The sequence below is a fragment of the Balaenoptera physalus genome (assembly GCF_965194825.1).
Source record: "Balaenoptera physalus genome assembly, chromosome: 1".
Classification (NCBI taxonomy): domain Eukaryota; kingdom Metazoa; phylum Chordata; class Mammalia; order Artiodactyla; family Balaenopteridae; genus Balaenoptera; species Balaenoptera physalus.
Genome location: NC_138882.1, coordinates 113,788,665 through 113,796,360, shown reverse-complemented (window position 1 = coordinate 113,796,360; position 7,696 = coordinate 113,788,665).

Below are 7,696 nucleotides of genomic sequence, written 5' to 3'. Positions count from 1 at the left end.
CTATTTTCCTTCCCTATCTCTGGGTTGCTTCCCAATTCAAGATGGATTGGATCTTGAGCTTATGGATCTATCCATAAGCTCTTTATTACATTTTTCATTCTGGCTTTCAAAGTCCTCCACAACTTGACTCTACTCCACCCTTCAGCTCCATCCTCTACCACTCCCAAGTCCAGGGTCTCTTCTGCAGCTAACCAGCTCCTTTTACCCTGCAAGTCCCAGCTCAGCACCTCTGCAGCACTTTGCTTCATAGCACTTTCTGCTCGAGGAGTTCTCCTGTCCCACCTTCCTCCTGCTTCCTCATCCTCCTTGTTCACCTCCCCAGCTCTCCTGCTCTGCCGGGACCAGTGAAGCCTTGCTCCCTCCATGAAGCTTCCCCATCCACACCAGGTCTCAGAGACTCCGCCCTTGTTTAGGGTGAAGCACTTGTTCTTTGAGCCCCTGGTTTGTCCGTTAACCATGTGCCACTTTATGATACCCTTAATAATATTGACTTCACTATTTAATTTTTCATGTGCTACTGCTTTGTATCCACAATTAGATTATAAGCTCCTTGAATGCCAAGTGTCTCCTTTAAACTTTGTGATATTTCTCTTAACCCCTAGTTCAGTACTTTGCACACAAAAGGGGTTCAGTAGATATCTGTTGGTTTCTGTGTGATTATATTCATACCAGGTTGATACCAGCACTCTTAGCACACGTGTCAGAGAGCTGATGGTAATCTTCAGTGCCTACGACCTCCCACTCAGGGCCTTCTTCTCCTTCCTACCTACTAGCTGAATACTGTGATCTACCCCTTCCATACACTACCCCCAATTCAGGCCTGCCCTTTGCTAGTCGTGCTGTACTTGGGCTAACAGTCTGTTGTTGTAGTTATATGTCTTCAGAGCCAAGTTGCCTGGGTTTGTATCCCATTTCTGCCACTTCCTAGCTATGATCTGAGCAAGGTACTTAAACACTTGGGGCCCCAGTTTCCTCATCTGTGAAATGGGGATAATAGTACTATCAATCATTCATCAACTATTTATTGAGGGCCTATTATATGCTGAGCATTGTTCTAAATGCTGGGCATAAAACAAATTCTTAACATTAGGAAGCTAACATTCTAGTGGAGAGACACAGACAAGTAATGAAGTAAACATATAGTGTGTCAGAAAGTGATAAGGGCTGTGGATGGGGAATAAAATGGAGTGGGGTGAGGCACTGTGGTTTTAAATGACATGGTAAGGTGACACTGGAGCAGACCCTTAGGATTCTGTGATGATTAAATGAACAAAGGAATGTAAGGACTTAAAACAATGTTTGGTACATAGTAAGTACTGAATAATTGTTAGATGTTAGTTATTATCAACATACTTGAGGGGTTTTTGTAAACAGAAAAGTACTGATTAGATGTTTGTGAAAATAATTTTTAAATAGAAAAGAACCAATCAAATCATTGTTTTAATTATATCCTCCTTGCGTTGTCCATGTTGGCACGATTTTGCTAACCAAACTTAGGAGACAGCAACAGATTTTTTTTTAAATTAATTAATTAATTAGTTTCTTTGTTTGTTTGTTTTGGCTGAGTTGGGTCTTTGTTGCTATGTGCAGGCTTTCTCTAGTTGAGGCGAGCGGGGGCTACTCTTCGTTGCGGTGTGCGCGGGCTTCTCATTGCAGTGGCTTCTCTTGTTGTGGAGCAAAGGCTCTAGGCACGTGGGCTTCCGTAGTTGTGGCACATGGGCTCAGCAGTTGTGGCTCATGGGCTCTAGAGCGCAGGCTCAGTAGTTGCAGGCGCACAGGCTTAGCTGCTCCGTGGCATGTGGGATCTTCCCAGACCAGGACTTGAACCCGTGTCCCCTGCATTGGCAGGCAGATTCTCAACCACTGCACCACCAGGGAAGCCCCAACAGATTTTTAATCAAGACCAATGTGTTAGCCTTAAGGAGGACTCTCTAATGGGCAAGGGCTCAAGTCACAGGCAAAGATAGTTTGGGGCAGGGGGAATCTTCCCAAGTCACCTCCCACTCTGTTACTGTTAACATATTTGGACATGGGGTTGCTTCCTCTTTTCTGTGGTTTTTTTTTTTTGTAGGAATAAGCTGACTACTCAAGAGTGGATTAAAATTTGAATCCCAAAATATAACGTGCATTAAATAATGGACCTTTGCAATTTATAAGGGAAATTCAGGCAGAAGCTGAGAAGTTCGTCTTTTAAATTACTTCCTGCCCCTCCACAAACACTGTGTGAGTACCTTTGCACCCACCACAAACATTGTGACTTCACTAGGTCTTTCAAGAGTCAACTCCAAACTTAGCACACACACACACACACACACACACACACACACACACACACACATCTGAAGATGACACTCGAGTTCTCAGAATCCAGCAGGGCCTCAATTTCTGCAGAAATCAGTAAGAGTACTGACGGCCTGACTGAATCTTCAATTCATCTTTGCCTCTTAAGAATTTTCTCCAGCACTGAGGGGTCTGGACGGGGTGACTCTGCCATCCTCCCCTGAGACTCCCCCAGAGATCTTTCTACGTCAGAATCCTTTGAAGTTCAGAGATGAGAGGAGAGGTCTCCTGCAGGGGCCGGGAGCAGAGCCTCCTCTGATCTCATCTAGGAGATAATCGAGAAGGGCAGGGCCAGGAAATAGCTCTGTGAAATCGTGGTGGGCGGGTGCCTTGAATTTCTCTTGAGAGACAGTCCTCAGGATGCAGAGAGATTCAGCATGGTGATAAAGGAGGCCTCAGAAACATCTGCAGTGCCCACCCACTGTCTGCCTGAACTGAAGACCACCACCCCAAAGACTCCAGGCCCATCTTGATGCAGCGACTGTGTGGTGAAATGTTAGGGCCTTTTGAAAAGTGATCAAATATCTCAGAATCCTATTCTGGCACATCTATCAGACAGACACCCCTCCATGAGGGATCTAACAATAACTAGTACCAAATAACAAAAATTGGCATTTACTGAGCACTTCTGATGTGCTGGCTACTGTGCTAAGCACTTTACATACCTGATAATCTTCACAATAACCCAAAGAGGTATATACTATTACTGGACCCATTTTTTACCATCCTTATGCCCATTTATAGAAGAAGAACCAGTCAGAGTCCTCAGACAGTTTAAATATCTTGCCTGCTTTCAGAGACTGCTCCTGTTGGCTAAAACCAAGCTGCCTGCAAAGGAGTAGCTTCTAACTAACTCAACCTGGAGGCGGGGACTGAGGAAGCCTTTGGGAATTTGTGTGCTTGAGCAGAGTGGTAACGGAGGAAGAGTTGTCTGGGAGAACAAGACAGGAGGGGCCAGGCAGTGTGGGCAAAGGCACTGAGGCCTTAGAGAACAAAGAGGGTCTGGGTCATTGTGACGCTCTGATGTGGCTGGAGAAAGGCAGTGGAGGTTCTGAACAAAGGTAAGTCCAGAGGAGAAGGCAGGGCCTCCCTAATGATGGGCCTTTGATGCCCTGCTTCCGAGTCGAGTTTTTTCCTGAAAGTGGGAGGAAGTCATCTGGGACAGACACTGAGGTTGCCCACCCATCATCAGTCAGCCACCACTGTGCCTCCTTGATAAACAGAACCCCTGTTTTGACCAGGAAATCTAGCCCCAACACGGCCCTGTGCTCTCAGAGGCAACCACGAAGATGCCATCCCCTTGCCCGCGACTCAGGAGGAGGACTCACTCAATCCTGGTCCACGAGTCCTGAGGGCGAGTCTGCTGGGGGCCCCGGGAAAGCTTTCCTCCCCATGGTAGACACCCAGGAGGAAGTGCTGTGGTGTCTGGACGCAGTAACCACTGTGCATCCTTGAAGGAATCCAGCCTGGGAATGGCAGAGCAGAGGGAAGGGAAGGACTTGGCTCCTGGTCACGGAACCACTGAATCCGCCTGTCGGGCACCATCTTCCCCAGAGTCCTTGTTGTTTGAGATGATAAGGGTCTTTTTGGCTATGCAGCTGAGTCAGGGCTTTCCTTTTCTTAGGAGTCAAAGGCATCCTAACAATTGGTCATCAACACTTTTAAGCAGGGGATCACATGATGACATTAGCATGTTATAAAGGTTCCTCTGGGAGTGTAGGAAGGTGAATTAGGGAACATGTTGGTGGAAGGAATACGAGTTAGGAGGCAGCTGACTCTCCTTCTGGAGATGGAAATGCTGGGGGAAAAAAATGCAAAAAATGTTGTGCCACATCAAGTTGGCATTGACACACAAAAATATCGATTGTGTTTCTGCTGGGTCCCGTTGCCATCAGAGTTGAGACGACCCTGTCCCAAGCAGCCTCAATCTGGTTGAGCAGTGAAGACGACCAACAAAACCAAAGTGTTTGTTTAACATCCCTGAAAAAGCGTCGTCTTGTTCACTTGTGTATCACCGAGACTATAACGTCATCTGGAACGTAAACTCGGGTCCAAGAGAGAGGGACTCTGGCTTGTTTGCTCTATTGTTAGTAGACACTTGACGCACGTTTGCTGAATGAACAAATGAAGCCTGGGCCTCACCTCAGGCCCCGCCCACGCAGCCTGGCCAACCCCACCCCCTTCCTCCCACAGAACCCCTGCCTGCCGTGCCCTTCGCTCGCGGTGGACCCACCCCGCCGGATGTTTAGGACTCCCAAAGAACAAAACAGTAGGGACAGAAATAACTTCTCTCCACCTTTGCCCTCGGAAGCCCCAGTGCCGCTGCGCCTCCGTGAAGTGACGTGAGGCAGGTGTGCGCTCCCTGCCTCAGCTACGGGGCCCATCCTTTTCCCTGCGCAGGGCCATCCGTCTGAGAGGGCCGGGCTGGGCTGGACCCTCCAATGCGTAGGCTCAGAGCGTGAGACCCTCCGGGCCTCAAATGATGACTCTGGGTGTCGAGAAACACTGACCGGGAGCCTGGCAGCTCTTTTCTCCCACTGGGGCCTCCCTCGCTCTGGCCCCAGGCACTTAGAGGCGCCATCCCTCTCCTCTTTGTTCTCCTACATCCTCCTGGCGGGCTCCTCCTCCTTTCTTTGTGGCCCTCTTTCCCTCCCACTCCCTTTCCTGGCTTTATTCCTTCCAGGTTTCCTGTCCCACTAACCTCTTTGTCCCCTCTCCCCATTCCTCAGATGACACTTTTTCATGCCCTATGTAAGCCCAAAGCTGCCTGCTAGGGCCTCTCCTCCCCCTCATTCCTTCTGTCTCATCCAAAAAAGGCACTTAATCCGGTGTAAAGCTTCCTTCTGGGCGCTTGGCTCTGCAGGCCCAGGTGGCCCCAGAGGTAGGACTCTTGTCCTGAGAAAGGTTCTGTGAGAGAGGGTGCTTTGTCAGGCTTGGCTGTGAACTGCACACCTGGCTTTTGTTCCAAGCCATACCCTTCCTCAGCTCTCAGGCAATCCATCAAAACTCAGAAGCACTGGCTGAGATGCCTCAGCGGGTTTAGTCAGCTCCGGGATGGATTCCCTAGGTGACATTTACGTGGATGACATTAGCTCAACACCCAAGGTCAAGTCAGGGAGCCAATATACACGAAACCCCACTCAGTGATAACAAGATAAAATAATTGAGTGCCACACCTATGTCCCCAAGTCAAGCTCAGAGCCACAGTCTCATTTCCCAGGCTGTCACCTCTGAGCCTCCTCCACAGCTGGCAGCTGCCCGGGCACACGTCAGCCTGTAGTGCGCTGGCCCTGGGCAGCCCAGCCTTCAGAACTCAGCCTGCCCCACTCTGCTTTGCTTTTAGGATCTAGGTAGCAGCCTCCATGGGCAGATGCTCCCTCCTATCCACAGCGAAGAAATGAATTTTGCAGGTTTAAGCTCCTCCCTGGTAGAGAAAAGCAACCAAGGCATTTAAAAGTTTAAAGTCTCTTCAGAGAGAGAACCAGAGGTCATCCTGGGAGGAGACAGTAACATTTCTTTTGTGGAAAGCAAACAAGGTCACACTCCCTGCCTTTCTGCATTCTCTGCCTGCCCCTCCCAGCGGGGATTCAAGATGCCCTTTTCTCTATCCTGAGCTCAGTCTCCTTCCACCTCAGGGCCAAAGCTTTGGACCTTATTCTGCTCTCTCTTTGCCCCATTTCCATGCTGGCAGCTCCGCCAACCTGGCCCCTCTAAATCTGTGCCTGCTTCGGGACCCAGCCGAGAGCCTGTGTCTGCCTTGTTTGCCCGCATGCCAGCCCTCCTCTGCTTCCCCAACCACAGTTCCAGCCCAGTGGAACCGCTTCTGGTTTCTGGCTGGATTCATTTTTCAAAGCTTTCACAGAGAATGAGAAGAAAATTCTCTCTCCAACTTTTGACACATAAAAGGAGCTTGGTAAATATGAGTTGAATTTGGTAAAGGATGGAAGGGAGGGAGGGAGGGAGGGAAGAAGGAAAGGAAAGAGGAAGAGGAGGGAGAATCCTGCTCTCTGGACCTCCCTGCCTTCTTAAGGACTCCAGAGCCAGAGATTCTGAAAGCTCTTAAGCAAGGTGTCCGGGGTGGGTGGAGGGCAGGAGAGGAGAGACGGAGTGGAAGGGAGGAGCTGGCCAGAGCTCCGGGGAGAAGCGGGCCCGGCGCTGGCAGCCCTCAGCTTCCCTGTGTCTGCCCTGCTGACGTCTCCCCAGGCCCCGGGAACGTCAGAGGCCCCGCCCCGTGTCTTCACTCTTGCAGTTTCTTCTACCTGGGCTGCTCTTTCCTCTCCTCTTCACCTTTCTCATTCCTCCTCCTTCAAGACCAGGTAAAGTTTCCCGTGCGGCCTTCCCACCCGTTCCTGCCCCACCCCTGCAGCCAGGGCTCTTTCTACTCTATCAGCCTTCGTCACGTTCCTGGAGCAGCACTGGATGGCGTGTATTTGTCTGTACGTCTCTCCCTTGCATGGCTTCATTCATGCCTGTATTCATTCACGTGTCATTTATTGAAGGCCTACTGTGTGCCAGCAGTGACTGAGAGAGACCTGGCTCCCCAGTGCCACCGGGGAGGTCACAGTCCAGCGAGGGGGAAGACTTCAGGAGGATGATGGTGAATGTTTTGAAAAGGAAAGTCAGGGTGCTACGGGAATATATAAGAGGGGGAAACTTTAGTCTGGGGTTGGGAGCAGGACAGTCAGGGAAGGTCTCCCTAAAGATGGAACACTTGCTGAGACCTGCAGAATGAGGAAGGCATGGCCAGGGAGAGAGGGGTGTTTGTGTGTATGAGTGCATGTGCATGAGTGTGTGTGACTGTGTGTGTGATTGAATGTATATGAGTGTATGTGTGTGTGTGAATGTGTATGAGTGTGTGTGTGTGTGTGAATGTGTATGAGTGTATGTGTGTGTGTGAATGTGTATGAGTGTGTGTGTGTGTGTGTGTGTGTGGCAGGGGCGGGGCCCCAGTTCAGACTGAGCATGTGCATGTGCAAAATCCACATGGGGAAAGAGACAGTGTTTCAGGTGGGAGGAACCCAAGCAGAGCCATGTAGACGGTGGAGGGAGATAGGCTGGAGAGTGAGGTAGGACAAGATTGCGGAACACCAGCAAGGCCATGTTCCCTGCCAGTTCCAGAAAGGGAGGGTCTGTGACTTATTTGTTTTTGTATTCCTGGGCTCCCTGGGAATCACAGGTGCTCAAGAAGTGTTTATTGAAAAAATAAAGAAATGAAAACACTTTAACTAGGGAAACAGAATTTAACAGGACATGGGGATCTGAAAAATGAAACAAAAACCACCCCTTGAGGCCAGCTGTGCCACCACAAGGGCCATTTCAACTTTCAGCTGGGAGCCAGGGAGCATCACATCCATCT